Source organism: Aedes aegypti, chromosome 2 (assembly GCF_002204515.2).
Source record: "Aedes aegypti strain LVP_AGWG chromosome 2, AaegL5.0 Primary Assembly, whole genome shotgun sequence".
Lineage (NCBI taxonomy): Eukaryota > Metazoa > Arthropoda > Insecta > Diptera > Culicidae > Aedes > Aedes aegypti.
The window spans coordinates 8,263,475-8,280,524 of record NC_035108.1 but is presented as its reverse complement, the minus strand read 5'-3'; the positions used below and the strand labels follow the sequence as shown (position 1 = coordinate 8,280,524).

Below are 17,050 nucleotides of genomic sequence, written 5' to 3'. Positions count from 1 at the left end.
TTAAAGTAGGGGTGTGTCATAAATGGAATCCGTCTGTGTTTGTTTTGAGTTCAGCTACACAGCAAAAACTTTTGAAGCAATTTTTGTTCCGAAAATCTAATTTTCAATAAATGTAACCCATGCCATTTTGCAATGATTTAGCATTTCTTGGTGGTCCATAAACAATTGAGTGAAAAACACTGATACAAACTGTAATGGTCGTGTGCACTGCTGAATTTCTCTCAAAGTTTTCAACTTTGACAAAATGATTTTAATCAACATCGTTTGAACATACTTGAGCGAAAAACTTCAAAATTCGCATAAATATAAGCGTACATTCTGTTATGTTAGGAAGTATTTCGCAATCGCAATCTACAATGCCCATCGCGTTAGACACATGAATACCATCCTTCCGCTCTCTCGAGAAATCACTTATGCTGCACTCCGGTCACAGTCGATCAACACCGTTCAAACCCGCCGGACAGACAAAAAATTCAAAGAATCAGTGAAACCACCCTTCTACGGGCATTCGTCGATCTCCATTCAGCTCGATAGCGGATCGAAAGTCAAGTGTGACCAGACCAGCACCGACCGTGTGTACGAGAACGTCGCGATCAGATGACAAGCGGTAGTTGGCATGGCGTCTCTCCTAATCGCATCTAATCCGAGTCCGTTCCGTATCCGACGCGCCAAGATCAGGTGGTAATCGTTCTTTGTGCGCTACTATGAATGAGGGGGGCCTCTATTTAATGTGTGAAGAGTTGATTGAAGGCGAATGCTCGCCGCCTGTAGTGCAAAGGCAAATGCTCGTCGACGAAGACTGCAAGCTTGGATTTACTGGACCCGAAGAATTGAGCCATTAAAAGCGTCTAGGTGCGATGCGAGCCAACTGTGTGTGAAGTGAGGTGCTGTGCATTTTTTTTCGATGAAAAAGTGTAGGAAGGAAATCGCTCGTTGGCAGGTGGAAAAACAGAATGAAGCGGATCGAGTTCTGGGGCGAGGTGGCTATTGGTGCTATTGGTGGTGGCCTATGGGCTTTTGAAGTTGTCTGTTGGCTTTGTTGTGGCTAATCTAACACAGCGGTCAATCGATCCAAGGTATATTTAATAAATATGTGTAATTTTATTTGCGTTTAATTGTATGCCTTCGGCGGCGGAAGACAGGTGGAGGACGGGGAGAACGTCTTGCTGGTGCACTATGTGGAAGAAGTATGCTTTGGTTGGCCAAAACCTCTAGCGCTGAGAAGCATTCCAATGAACAACTTTGCATAATAAAGTTTCTTGCTAGGACGCTTCTATCAAACTATCAAATAACTAACATACTGATCTGAACAGGTTGTAGGTAATCTGGATCCAATTCAATACTTTTCAACTAAAACTCGTATTCACCCAAGATGATTTGCCGAAGACATCAAACCTCTAGGCCGCATCCACAGAGAGCTCAAGATTTTGGCCAACCAAAGTAGGTTTCTGCCCCACAGTGTGGCGTTGACTTCTAGTTCTAGAGTGGCTCTGCTAGCTAACAGGGCCATGGGTTTTCCGTACCTGCCAGCGGAATTTGTTCGGTCAGAGAGGTTCGATGAAAGAGTACGAAATTCTGCCGCCATCAATGATGATCGTCTTTGCGTTATTGTTGCAAAGAGCTGCGCTTTCGATCGGATGATGAGTTGTGATTTATGGACGTAATGAGCACCACCAGGCGATCAGCTGATGGTCATTGCTGTATGGATGGCGGCATGTCTAATGCGTAATTAAGAGAAGCAATCGACCTTACCGGAATCGGTTGAATCCTCCTGTTTGAGAATGAAGCTTGACGCCAAGTATGACGGTGTTCGATGATGAGTATAATGACTGAACTTGACTCTTAATATTGAGGGTCACCGGAGTGAACGTATAATGCTACCAATAATGTGTGGACGGTCCACGTGCAAGTCTACATAGGAAGTAGCTCAGCTGGGATTTACTCGAAATTCTATTGTAATGATTGTAAACCCTGCTCAATTTCTGGTTAACTTCATGTTGCCATTTGAAATTCGAAGTAACCATAAAGCTGATCAGCTCCATGCCGCTGATTTTGATATGACTAGCTCATACACAATATCTTCAATACCAACTTCAAAACCAAAAGGATGCATGTAGACTTATCACCAATGAGTTATTTGATACTAAAACTTTGATAGTTATTCATTACATCGAGAGTGTAACTAACAGTAAACTGGGTATATGTAAAGCGAAATATAAACGAAACTAGACTTGTTGAAAAATGATACTGCAGTTTATACAAATATTACACAAGTAACATTTCAGTTTTTGAAAATGGTTTACATCCAATTTTGATGCAAAAACATGTCTTATAAACTCATGTTATCAGTTCGATCCCCAGTTATGGTATCATTGAAAAAAAATTGAAATATAGTTCTAGCCATGTTGACCTACAAGATTTTTTCCAATAATTTATATTGTTATTCGTCTAGGAATCCTTTCAAAGTTTGTTCTTCCAAGAATTCCACCAGAAATTCTTCCAAGGGATCATTCTGTTTTCTGAATACACCAGTGATCCCTCAAAACTATCTATCAGGAAATCCAACTGGTGGTTTAAAAGATTATTTTCGATTTTTTTATCTCATTAAATCCAACAAAACATTTAGTTCTTCTACAAAATCTTCAGGAAATTTTCTAAGCACATATATTTAGGTATAAATATATTCTTCCAAAAAATATCAATTCCAAGTATTTATCTTAAAGTTTCAACAAAGTACTTTCCAAAAATTTCTGCGAGAGTTTATTATAGATTATTATAATATGGATTCTTGCAGGTATTTGTTCACAAATTTCGTATATCATATTTTTTCAAGAGATTGTGCAGCAATTTTTTCGAGAAATCCTTGAGGAATTGCCCTGGAAATGTGATGTTGATGTTTTTAGATGGTAGCAGTGCATCTTGGATTCTTCCATAAACTCACAAGATTACCCTAGAAATTCTTCCGAAAATCTTTACCGATGGTCGTACATTTGTTCGTATTGTTACTCAAAACATGGTAGGGAAATGTTCAAAAATTTATTTTAGTGATTCTTTCAATCTTCTTAAGATTTCCCTAGAAAAGGGTTCTTGCAGAAGTTCCTTTTAAGATTTATACTAATCTGTTTAATCAATCCTTCCAAAAATTCTAAGAACATTTATTTCAGTGGACTATCTAAAAATCTCCAGGGATTCCTAGAATAAAAGATCGTCCTAGGAGTTTTTAACAACTCTTCCTAATGTTTCTTAAGAGATTGCATAAACTAGCATCCTATAGTTTCGTATCACATGCATTCTCAAATCACCCCGAGAAAATTGTTTATGACTGTTTTTCAGAGATTCCCAGTAGCCATGCAAATCCAGTCAAAATGACTCCTATCGCTGTTGAAGGAAAAATTCATTGCAGCTAGCAAATAATCGGAGATCTAGACTCTAGAAAACCCAAAACTACTATAGAAAAATACTCTTCTTCCCGCATTTACAGCCTGTCTGGGCACGATTGATAGTCTACTTTAAGAGATTAACGCATTTAAACTACCAACCACTTACCATCCCCAGCCCTGTCCAGAATTTTTGAAAACAAATTATCAAGTAGAACTTGCTGTTTTTTAAACTTCCTTCCGGAAATTTTCACAGACTTTGCCTAGAATTTCGCCCTAGGGTTGCTCTGTGAAGTCTTCAAGTAGTTCAATTAAAAAAAAGAGAGATTTTTTTTGAAACAGCTTTTTCAAGTACTTGTTTTAATTATGAATCGTGGTTTACGGCCAACCAGCCGAGTGGAAGTTTAACAACTACCGAAAAGCTAAACATTACATATAATTTGCAATTGGATTAGATGGACAAATTGATGTGAAGATTTGCGAAAAAGTTACACGTCTTCTCAGTGAGAATCGAACTCACGACTCCCCGATCTCTAGTTGGGGCGCGTTAACCACTACGCCATGAGAGGACTCATGAACGCAGAAGTTAACCTGAATTCGATTTCAGCTCAATAATCACGTGGTCCTCTTTCGCAAAGTGCACCTCTTTCGGAAGAATTAGATGCCCATCCAAACACAACGCTTTCTATATATATCCAATGCCTAGCCCGAGAGCGCATTGTTTTTTAGATATAGGAATAGCACACTACACTAGCCAGCAACTGCGCTGGCTGAGGTTTCTATTGTGTGGGCTTCCAATGGGTCGCGACGTTCTCAAACGACCGGTTACGGAACATGAGTCCGTTGCTCGATAAATACTTGTTTTAATTATGAATCGTGGTTTAGAGATCGGGGAGTCGTGAGTTCGATTCTCACTGAGAAGACGTGTAACTTTTTCGCAAATCTTCACATCAATTTGTCCATCTAATCCAATTGCAAATTATATGTAATGTTTAGCTTTTCGGTAGTTGTTAAACTTCCACTCGGCTGGTTGGCCGTAAACCACGATTCATAATTAAAACAAGTATTTATCGAGCAACGGACTCATGTTCCGTAACCGGTCGTTTGAGAACGTCGCGACCCATTGGAAGCCCACACAATAGAAACCTCAGCCAGCGCAGTTGCTGGCTAGTGTAGTGTGCTATTCCTATATCTAAAAAACAATGCGCTCTCGGGCTAGGCATTGGATATATATAGAAAGCGTTGTGTTTGGATGGGCATCTAATTCTTCCGAAAGAGGTGCACTTTGCGAAAGAGGACCACGTGATTATTGAGCTGAAATCGAATTCAGGTTAACTTCTGCGTTCATGAGTCCTCTCATGGCGTAGTGGTTAACGCGCCCCAACTAGAGATCGGGGAGTCGTGAGTTCGATTCTCACTGAGAAGACGTGTAACTTTTTCGCAAATCTTCACATCAATTTGTCCATCTAATCCAATTGCAAATTATATGTAATGTTTAGCTTTTCGGTAGTTGTTAAACTTCCACTCGGCTGGTTGGCCGTAAACCACGATTCATAATTAAAACAAGTATTTATCGAGCAACGGACTCATGTTCCGTAACCGGTCGTTTGAGAACGTCGCGACCCATTGGAAGCCCACACAATAGAAACCTCAGCCAGCGCAGTTGCTGGCTAGTGTAGTGTGCTATTCCTATATCTAAAAAACAATGCGCTCTCGGGCTAGGCATTGGATATATATAGAAAGCGTTGTGTTTGGATGGGCATCTAATTCTTCCGAAAGAGGTGCACTTTGCGAAAGAGGACCACGTGATTATTGAGCTGAAATCGAATTCAGGTTAACTTCTGCGTTCATGAGTCCTCTCATGGCGTAGTGGTTAACGCGCCCCAACTAGAGATCGGGGAGTCGTGAGTTCGATTCTCACTGAGAAGACGTGTAACTTTTTCGCAAATCTTCACATCAATTTGTCCATCTAATCCAATTGCAAATTATATGTAATGTTTAGCTTTTCGGTAGTTGTTAAACTTCCACTCGGCTGGTTGGCCGTAAACCACGATTCATAATTAAAACAAGTATTTATCGAGCAACGGACTCATGTTCCGTAACCGGTCGTTTGAGAACGTCGCGACCCATTGGAAGCCCACACAATAGAAACCTCAGCCAGCGCAGTTGCTGGCTAGTGTAGTGTGCTATTCCTATATCTAAAAAACAATGCGCTCTCGGGCTAGGCATTGGATATATATAGAAAGCGTTGTGTTTGGATGGGCATCTAATTCTTCCGAAAGAGGTGCACTTTGCGAAAGAGGACCACGTGATTATTGAGCTGAAATCGAATTCAGGTTAACTTCTGCGTTCATGAGTCCTCTCATGGCGTAGTGGTTAACGCGCCCCAACTAGAGATCGGGGAGTCGTGAGTTCGATTCTCACTGAGAAGACGTGTAACTTTTTCGCAAATCTTCACATCAATTTGTCCATCTAATCCAATTGCAAATTATATGTAATGTTTAGCTTTTCGGTAGTTGTTAAACTTCCACTCGGCTGGTTGGCCGTAAACCACGATTCATAATTAAAACAAGTATTTATCGAGCAACGGACTCATGTTCCGTAACCGGTCGTTTGAGAACGTCGCGACCCATTGGAAGCCCACACAATAGAAACCTCAGCCAGCGCAGTTGCTGGCTAGTGTAGTGTGCTATTCCTATATCTAAAAAACAATGCGCTCTCGGGCTAGGCATTGGATATATATAGAAAGCGTTGTGTTTGGATGGGCATCTAATTCTTCCGAAAGAGGTGCACTTTGCGAAAGAGGACCACGTGATTATTGAGCTGAAATCGAATTCAGGTTAACTTCTGCGTTCATGAGTCCTCTCATGGCGTAGTGGTTAACGCGCCCCAACTAGAGATCGGGGAGTCGTGAGTTCGATTCTCACTGAGAAGACGTGTAACTTTTTCGCAAATCTTCACATCAATTTGTCCATCTAATCCAATTGCAAATTATATGTAATGTTTAGCTTTTCGGTAGCTTTTTCAAGGATTTTCCACAGATTCGCATCTCGCTCAGGGAAGCCCTCGATAACTTCCTTCAGAGAATCTATAAGGAATTCCCTCTTGTTGACTTTTTCACAAATTCATCCGGTTTTCTTCTAGGATTCACTGAATCAATAGCTCTAAAGATATCATGTATGTATGTAAACACCTTCAGCATAGCTTTGCTTTGAGCCGCAGAATTTAAACACTCGACTAAGGAAGGCCCCAATGATACAACTAGAAAATTTAGATTGATGTCCTACATGGCATTAAAATGCTCATGACCTCTTAAATATTTATATTAAAAATCCATGTACTACTATTGATACAGCTAGAAAATTTCGAATACTATCCTACAGAACGTTAGCCACCTTCAACATCCTGAAATATTTTTTATGAAAATCTAGTGGTTCCGGCAAACTTCGTCTTGCCATCAAGAAGGCTGTTGAAAAACGCTATCGATCGTCCCATATAAAATTACAGTTCCGTTTACTCTCATTTTCATCGATTTTTCCAGTAAATATCCTGGGATTTTTAAACATACAAACACGTCGGAACTCTTGGCGAACATAACGGAGAAATAATCATTCAAATACGTTCACCCGTTCGTAAGTTATTTCGTGACATACAAACACCATTCAATTTTTATTTATGTAGAAGATATATAATATAAACTCATACGAATTTTACCTAATATTTTTACGATTTTACGAACTTATTTATTGGTCTTTTTGCAATTTCTGTAGGTGTTCTCCGTGATTTGCGCATGATTTTTTTTCCAGAGGTTCATTCAGGAAATAAACAAAGTTTTCCTTCATTAATATTCTCATCGGATTCTAGAAAATAAGGAAACAGCTAAGATATTCTTCCATAATATCCTTTGAAATTAATTGTGGATTATAAATCTAGACTCTTCCGGACATATCTTGAAGAATTCGAATAAATGGTTTGCAAAAGGAAGGCGAACGGGAGAAAAAGAGTGGTTCACTCCCTCTCAGTGGTGGAAATGTTCGCATCACGCAGCACCTCACGAGTGTAAACCAACGCAAATCAAACATGACAGACTCGCGAACAGGCTTAGTGTGAGTAAGTTCGTACACGCCTGGGCAGAAGAACATACCAAAAGAAAAAGCAAAAAGATTGCGAGTTTTTACTCGCGAGTAACCGAAAAACGTGTGATAATGATCATCAAATCAACAGTAAACTAGCTGTTCAAGATCCGGGTTCTCAGGGTTATGGTTGAAACTTATTAGATTTCATTGTTGTTTTATTAAATTTGTAATTGTATTTATAGCTTACATTAAGAGTTTTTTCCGTTTTTCAAGAAACCATAAGACAAACTAATTAAACTCGATTTTTGCACGATTATCAATAATTCTAATCATTGTTAAAAACACTTCTTAAGAATTGAATAATTCAATCGATCATAAGGAATAACAGCTTTTACTATAAGCACTTAATTCATATTACAGCATGACAAATTGTGCTATTTTTACAACTCTATAGCAAATATTTGCTCTACACTATAGTGCTCAATTGTCTTTTAGGTTGCCCACAAATTGGGGTCACAATCGGTTTGAACTGAGGTTCTAATCTGCTGTGAAACCAGTTAATAAACAGCGAAAGTTCGGCTTCCGCAACTCTACCCGATGCTTGCTACAGAGCACTAAATTTATGCAATTAACTGGCTTCTTCTGGGTTGTAAAATGGTGACTCGACAACCAGGAAGGAGCGTCCAACATAGCTCTGGTCCTCGCAAGTCCCTACCTCACGCTTCCTCGGGTCTAACGATGACAAAGACCGCCAGCTAAGGGTTGCGTACTTAGCTGGTAGTGCAACCTGGGCACTGTTGTCCTTCTGACATCAGCTAGAGTGAGGGGGTGCGTCCCGAGCGTCTGTTCACCAGGAGGTGCGGCTCAAACAGCGTCTGTTCTGGTATCCAGCGGCTGAGTACGAAATGTTGTATCACGTCAACTAACCTAAGGTGGCAGCCCCATCAACGTGATGTAGGTAGCGCAACCCCGGTAAGGTAGCATACCGAATTCCTCACCTACCACGAAAATGGAGAAAGAAGAAATAACGAACGATATTTTTGGCAACCGACCTGGCAACGAAATAAGGACTATGGAAACTTGGTACCTGGAATGTCAGGACGTTAAATGAACCCGGACGAGCGAGCCTTTTGGCTTGTGAACTGCAGAAGGTTGGAGTGGGCGTGGCCGTCATTCAAGAAGTGCGGTGGCCTAGATCTGGCGAACGTGAATTCCGGGCGGTTGATCCCATCGCCAACACTACGTTCAAATATAACATCTACCACAGCGGTGGCGATAAGGCAGAACATGGAGTCGGTTTCATAGTGATCGGGAAGCAGATGAAACGCGTTATGAAGTGGAAACCGATTAGCGAACGAATCTGTGTACTGAGGATATGGGGCAAATTCTTCAACTACAGCCTTATCAACATCTATGCACCGACGAACGACAAACCTGATAACGTGAAGGACGCGTTCTATGAAGGCCTTGATAAGGCCTATGGAGAGTGCCCAAAACACGACGTGAAAATCGTTATCGGAGATGCGAACGCGCAGGTCGGAAGAGAGGACTTTTTCCGTCCGATCATCGGTAAGGAGAGTCTTCACTCCGTTACCAATGACAACGGCCCACGACTAGTGACTTTTGCTGCTGTCAGGGGGATGGCCATCTGCAGCACCTACTTTGCACGCAAGGATATTCGGAAGCACACCTGGAGGCATCCAAATGGTGATATTTGCAACCAGATAGACCATATTCTGGTGGATGGCCGACATTTCTCAGATGTCATCGATGTTAGGAGTTTCAGGGGTCCTAACATTGACTCGGTTCACTACCTCGTTGTAAGTAAAATTCGAGCGCGGTTATCAACTGTATTCAAGACCACAGCGAACAATGCGATTCAATATCCAGCGCTTCTCAGCAAACGGTGTTACAGCTGAATACCACCAAAAGCTGGACGAGCGGATAAGTGAGGTCAATGTGAGCGAAAACCTCATCAATCTATGGGATGCAATCCATGGAGTGGTGAGTGAAACAGCGCGAGAAGTGATAGGTCCTGCTTGAAGACGCCCCAGAAGCGGATGGTTCGACGAGGAGTGCCAGAGGGTGACGGATGAGAAGAACGTGGCCAGACGTCGGATGTTAGTGTCTGATACCAGGCTGAACAGAGAGCGGTGCAGGGAAGCAAGATCAACCGAAAAGCGAATCCATCGCAGGAAGAAAAAAAGAGATTGATGAGGACGTGATAGCCGAGGCGCAAAACTGTATGGAACAGAACGATTCTATGAAACTGTCGTGCGGAGAAAGTCAGCGCCGTCTCCCGTCATGTGCAACGACCGTGAAGGTAATTTGCTGACAGATAAAACGATGGTGGCTGCCAGGTGGAAAGAGCACTTCGAAACGTTACTGAATGGAGGGAACGATAGAGCATCGGAGAACAGAATGAACATCGACAACGACGGTCAAGCTGTGGAGCCTCCATCTCTAGATGAGATTAAGAAGGCGATTAAAGAGCTGAAGAACAACAAGGCTGCTGGGAAGGATGAGCTCCTGGCCGAACTTCTCAAGCACGGTTGTGAGCAGCTGCATAGAATAATTCACCATATACTAATAAGGATATGGAAGGAAGAAGAACTGCCTGCTAGCTGGATGGATGGCCAACAGATTGAGACCGCTTGAAGAGTCCTTCGTCGGCGAATACCAAGCTAGTTTTCGTGAGGACCGATCGACGTCGGATCAATGTTGACCCTGCGACAGATCCTCGATAAATTCCGGGAGTACAACTTGCAGACTCATCATCTGTTCATTGATTTCAAGGCGGCGTAAGATTCAGTTAAAAGAAACGAGTTGTGAGAAATAATGATGGAACATGGCTTTCCGACGAAGCTGATTAGACTGATTCGTGCAACGTTGGAAGGATCGAAATCAAGTATACGTGTTGCGGATGAGATTTCTACATCCTTCGTAACCTTAGACGGATTGAAGCAAAGCGATGCACTTTCAAACCTATTGTTCAACATAGCGTTAGAAGGAGCAATAAGGAGAGCTTGCATGCATAGGAATGGCACTATTATCACACGTTCGTATATGCTCCTTGGTTTTGCGGACGATATCGACATAATCGGGATTGATCGCCGAGCCGTGAAAGAGGCATACGTGCCTTTTAAAAGGGAGACAACGCAAATTGGGCTCATTATCAATACCACGAAGACAAAGTACATGGTCGCTGGTAGACATCGTGGGCCCATAGATGATGTTGGTAGTGAGGTGGTGATAGGTGGTGATATTTTTGAAGTAGTTGAAGAATTTGCGTACCTTGGAACTCTAGTGACTTGCGATAATGATGTTACCCGCGAGGTTAAAAGGCGTATTGCAGCTGCGAGTCGGGCTTTTACGGACTTCGTAACCAGCTAAAGTCCCGCAGCTTACAGACGAAGACCAAAATCGCGTTGTACAATACTCTAATTCTTCCGGTAGCTCTGTACGGCCACGAATCTTGGACGTTGAAAGAGGTCAACCGGAGAGCTTTTGGGGTCTTTGAACGTAAAGTGCTGCGAACAATACTCGGCGGTAAATTGGATAATGGCATGGAGATATAGCTCTCCGAAGTTGACCATTTTGTATGGGAAAACGGCTTTGGTGCATTTTATATGTCCGATACTGTATCTGGGTTCGATTCCCGGACGGTCCATTATCTTTTCGTAATGGTAATTTCCTTGACTTCCTTGGGCATCATCGTACCTGCCACACACGATAACGAACGCGAAAATGGCAACTTAGACAAAGAAGGCTCTCAGTTAATAACTGTAGAAGTGCTTATTGAACACTAAGCTGAGAAGCAGGTTCTGTCCCAGTGAGGACGTAATGCCAAGAAGAAATAAAAAGAAGCGATTTCTCAAAGAATAACTTCACAATTTCTCATGTTTTATGTTTTTTTTAATTGAAAATTGATTCTCATATTTTCCACTCACTATTTATTTGCCTTTCTCCGAACAAATGTTGCTTCTAACTATTCATTTAAATTGGAATTTTTAACAAATCAGAAATGCTTCAGCTGAGAACTTGTTCTCGATTAGCATTGTGTTTTCTGTTCATAAGACAACTTTGTATGTACCGTTAATTAGTTTTAGAACGCATATTGATTCATACCTGCAAACCGTTTGAACAGAAATCCTATCTATTCAAGCTCAACAGCCACCTAAAATGCCTTCCGTCTTAAATGGTTTGTTTTTCTACTCACGCAACCCGTCCAAACCTTCTCCCTTCGTTGCCCATCAAAAAATCTGCTAAATTGTAGATCCACATACTTCACGGAATGCCTTTCTCGGCCGACTGGTGGCCAACATCACGCGACTTTTCCGTCACCATATTTTCACAACCCCCCTTATTGGTATCACGCTCCACATCAGTATAGAAGCCCCTTCAGCCATGGACATCGCTAGATTCTTTAAACTCCGAGCAACTAACACTATCCACTATTGGATGGATGTTGCAAGAGCCTTCCTCAAAGTGGCCAATAAAAACGCTTGTTCAACTGCTAGAACCAACACCTCGCGCGTCGTTCCATTAGACCAGCGGTTTTCAGTTCGTGCTCGCCGGAGCATTTGGTGTTGCGTGAAGCCTTGACAGATGATTCATGATTTACCGATGATCTTCAGTATTTCAACTTTTTTTTCTCGAAGATACGTTATACATTATGTCAAAATATGCATACTAATCGAATGCACTCCTTGGATTTACGCAGAATATTTGATCGATTGATAACTGTAACATTTGATTTTGAAATACCTGGTAGAATTTCAGATACCCATAATGCAGGGTTGGAATGAATCAATTTGATAAAATAAATGAATCATATGATATTGAATTTAGATTTAATAGTGCAAAAATTAGTTCTAAATTTTTAAAAAATATAATAGAAATTAATTTCTGCAAATTTGTTTAAAATTATTGAATTGATGAACGTTTATCAAAAAATTCCAGAATTCAAACAAAGTCGCAATAAAGAACAGACACTCCGCGCAATAATGTAACTTTAAAAAGTGCTCCGAGAGTCAAAAAGACTGAAAACCCCCGCACTAGTCCGATCGAGCTACCGACTAGTTGGTGTATTTCCTAATCGGTTTCTCGAGTGCGCGTGTTTGCAAGGAGGAGTTTCAGCACCCAAAGAAATTTAATTACAAACCGGTGGTGGCAGAATGTTCTGACCTACTACCCACAAGTCGGATGTGTGCTAAGAACGAGACCTTTGTATTACAGGCAAAAAAAGGCCGATTAGTGGAAAATCATCGATCGATTCTAGCTCACTTGGAAGCTCGGCGATGCGAAGGTTCCATTCGCACCCTGACCGGTACCGGCGTTGATAAATGAGCTGTTAATTTTCAATCTAAACATGCATCCACATACAAACAGCCCATCGGAAGATATCACCGTGGAGTGCCTACTCATGGCGTTGTTGGATAATCCAATTATGCCTACCAAGCAGACTACTCTGCCGCCCACAGTGGTTCTGCCCATAGTCCAAAAATCGTAAAATATGTTTCTTGATTTAGAATTCTAACCTATTTCATTGATCAAATAAACATTCAAAAAAATGTTGAAACATAAACTTTAAACATGTCAATGTTTGATATTTATAGTAATGCCGTTGAAGATTGAATAGAATTTATTGTTTTTTAAAATATGTGAAAAATACAAGCTACTTCTGCATTCTGCTAAACTTCTTCGTTAGCCAAGTAGTAAGTAGTAGAAGTAGAGGTAAGTATTGAGCCAGATTAATAACTTTCAAAACATATACAAATTTTCTATAATATTTAGGAGTTAGTATTAATATGAGTAGTTATCATGGAAATATACAATCCACATTTATGGATCAACGAATGGTCATTTTTCAGGATGAAATATGATATAAAAAGATGATGACATTAAACAACCTAATATTACCTTCATGGCACTACAAAATAGTTAGCATTCCACGCATGAACGAATATTATTTGCTTTAGCAAATAATATTTGATTGTGATCATTTTCACTACGGAATATTTAAAGCTCGCAAATAAAATCCTTCAAAAATTCTTCCAGAGCACTCACGAATGTTTCTTGTGATTGTTCCTCGCTTTTTTAAAATATTCAACCATAAAATCTAAAGAGATTTCTTTGAGAATCCCCACGGGGGATTGTCGTACTTTTTCAGTGCTTTCTCCAAGAACTCATTACCAGTTTTCACTGAGCTCCTCCTGGAATTCCCACGGAAAACCATTCCCGGGATTATTCTTAGAAGTTTCTTAAGCTTTTTGGTCTTACCAAAACATTACTCAAATAATCTCTATTATATTGCTTAAATAAATGATGTTGCTCTCCGCAGTTGCTCATAATCCCCTCAAAAATAAAATTTTAAAATGTCTTCAAAAATGGGTTTTCTTAGAAATTTGAAATATGCCTATGAAATTTCTATCGGACTAAGTTCTGTTCTTTCAAAACTCTTCATTGGAAATACTTAAATCATTTCCCGAGCAGTATCAGGAATTTATTCAAAGCATATATTATTTTTCTCCTGGAATGTCGTCAATTCTTCCTTAAAATTTCCCAAATTCCCAAATTCCTTAAAATTGCATCCAAATATTTTTCAGTAATTTTTTTTCCAAACAGCGATTTTTTAAAGATTTACTATTGAATTTTGCTATTCTTTCTGGATTTTCTAAAAAAAATCTCCAGTGATTCCATCAGGTTAAAGCATACCTCTAGGTTCTAGATAATACCTAATATTTTTTCCGAATTTTAATTTTCATTTTTACATAAACAACTTATTCTTTTTAAATTCAAGAACTACTCCAGGAAATTCCAATATTTGTTTGATATTTCTTTACAAAAAGCGCTACGAATCACCTCATATCCATATCTAATTTAAATAATATTCCTAGAGTAACAGACACAGATAATTGGCATTCAAACGGATGGGAAATGTTTTGCATGAACTCCGTAGTGTGATATTATTGCAAAAAGGTAGATGTAGAAACCATTTTTTTCCTACTTACCCAAATTGGAACTGTAGAAGTTGCACGCGGAAATATTGGCGTTTTGGCAAATGACATTGCCAAAGATGTCTTATGGTAAAATAAGTGATGCAAAAGTTCACTTAATTTAAATCTCGGAGAAATTTTTTGCATAACTTTGAAAATTCATTGAGAAATTCCTGATGCACTTTCAGAAATCAGGAACCCTACGTTTAAGAATTTTGCACTTTCTTTAGAAATTATCCATGAAATCAAGCTATGCTCTCTTGACTTTTAGATTCTCCAAAAATCTGACAAACAGCCTCTAGGAGTTCCACATAGGAATTACAGAAGAATTCAGTTTCAGGAAATGGATTTTGCCAATTATTGATAACAATATTTCTAAAGAAATGTTACAGAAGTATTCCTGGGGTGTTATAACAAACTTTCTCTAAATATTTAAAGGCAAGAAATGTTTCAAAAACACTTTACGTAGATAACTCTCCTATAGTCCAGGGTACTATGGAAATTATTTCAAAGTCTTTTGTTCATAAGCAAAATTCATTCAATCATACGCGAAAGGATTTGAAGAAACATATTTCTGAAAACTATTTGAAGGAACTCACAGAGGAATTTCTAATAGAACTTTTAGCGAAATATTCAAGTTTAAGATTTGAATTCTGGAGGAGACAACTTTGCGAGAAAAACTTATTTCTTACGCGCCATATAATTTATTTTTAATTTTCATACAAAAATTCTTACCATGGGGGGAGGGGGGGTTGAAAAACCCCAAAAATTGTCTTACGTAATTAATGGATCGTCCATACATTGTCAAGCCATTAATAGTTTGTTTAATAAAGTTAACCTGTAGCAAGTCTACACAAGTTGTGTCAAACCAAGGGTATGCTTTTATAAAAAAAGTGAAACAAAAATAACTTATGAATAAAAAAATATGCCGATACTCACAGGGAAGTACTGTTCATAATTTGTTGAATAATCATATAAACGTTGCATTTGTACCAGTGTAACGACAACAATGTGAAGTCACAAGAATTTTAGAGATTTGAAATAGAAGTATGAAACGAGCTCACCATTTGATCATTCATGATTGACTGAGAAGCCAGGAACCAATTTAAGCTTCACTTGGCGCATACAGACTAATTGAGACAGAAATCCCTCTAGAAACGCGGGGAAAACTTTTGCTTTCTTCGCAAACAAAAAAAAATCTTGCCACTGAAGTGTTTTCGCAACAAAAAATATTTCAATTTAAATTGTTTTCCGAATACTCCTATATCATTCTGTAAGTTGAGAATCAAGCAAAGTAGATTTGAATACCTTGTACCTTTTAATTACAAAGTACTCAAATCTACTTTTTTGTTTCTGTATTGAGATTCTGCTCAGAGGGCTCTAATACATTAAAAAGAGTAAAAGTAAGTTATGAAATTCACTAACCAACATTTCATAAAAATTAATTAACTCATTACGCGTGGTAAAGATGGACAAATTATGGGTGACATTATGAAAAAAAATGAAAAAAATCCACGTGCTCGGCTGGGATTTGAACCCAGGACTCTTGTATGCTAGACGAGCGCTTTACCAACTAAGCTACCGAGCCACTTGGTGACCCAATAACTGAGTTGGTTCTTCTTCTTCTTCTTGGCATTAACGTCCTCACAGAGACAGAGCCTGCTTCTCAGCTTAGTGTTCTTATGAGCACTTCCACAGTTATTAACTGAGAGCTTTCTTTGCCAAATTTGCCATTTTCGCATTTGTATTTCGTGTGGCAGGTACGAATATACTCTATGCCTAGGGAAGTCAAGGAAATTTCCATCACGAAAAAAACCTCGACCGACCGGGAATCGAACCCAGACACCTTCAGCATGGCTTTGCTTTGTAGTCGCGGACTGTAACCATTCGGCTAAGGAAGGCCCCAACTGAGTTGGTTACAAATTTAGAATTGAAATCCCTTCAGACCACGCGGACCCTTTTCATAACCCATATCCATCCATCTCATATCACTACACACGCGGAAAGAGCGAGTGCGATTTATTTAGTGTTGAAACTGTTTGCCTATCGTACCTACATCGCTTCCACAACAAATCCCAGCCGAGCACGTGGATTTCATAATTTCACCCATAATTTGTCCATCTCTACCACGCATAATAGTTAATTAATTTAATAACCATGCGGATTGGATTACCGAACAGCTCAATATAAGTGTCAATTCAACATTTTATCATGAAATGAAATCATGAATAATTAAGAGTGTTTTGGAAAGCCCAAACAAGACGCTTCGTTTTCGGGGCGCCGGGAGTTTGGTTTTCGTTTCGCGTGTTGTGCTGGGCAGTGCTTTGGAAAGCCCAAACAAGACGCCGGGAGTTTGGTTTTTTGTTTCGCGTGCTGTGCTCGGCAGTGTTTTGGAAAGCTCAAGGGCGCCGAGAAGTTTTGCTGTTCGCGCTGTGTTAGTGCGAAAAGATATTCGTGTTCAGTCGAGGATGGATTACCAACTGGTGAGCTCGTTTCATGCTTATGATAACACATTTTTTCATGAAAGCGTTACTTTTTTGTAATATTCAATCAAACTTTGTATGATTCGTCACTACAAGTGTCGGCATTATGCCTGTTT

General features: G+C 39.8%; 1 protein-coding gene and 4 non-coding genes across 5 annotated transcripts in view; all 5 read left to right on the top strand.

Moving 5' to 3' along the window:
• Positions 1 to 17,050, top strand: part of LOC5579861 (scavenger receptor class B member 1) — a 214,426-nt gene that overhangs the window by 93,481 nt on the left and 103,895 nt on the right. The window lies entirely within an intron of this gene.
• Trnas-aga lies at positions 4,730 to 4,803 on the top strand. Its single transcript has one exon. It is a non-coding gene; the product is annotated as a tRNA-Ser (tRNA).
• Trnas-aga lies at positions 5,233 to 5,306 on the top strand. The gene has a single exon. It is a non-coding gene; the product is annotated as a tRNA-Ser (tRNA).
• Trnas-aga lies at positions 5,736 to 5,809 on the top strand. Its single transcript has one exon. It is a non-coding gene; the product is annotated as a tRNA-Ser (tRNA).
• Positions 6,239 to 6,312, top strand: Trnas-aga. Its single transcript has one exon. It is a non-coding gene; the product is annotated as a tRNA-Ser (tRNA).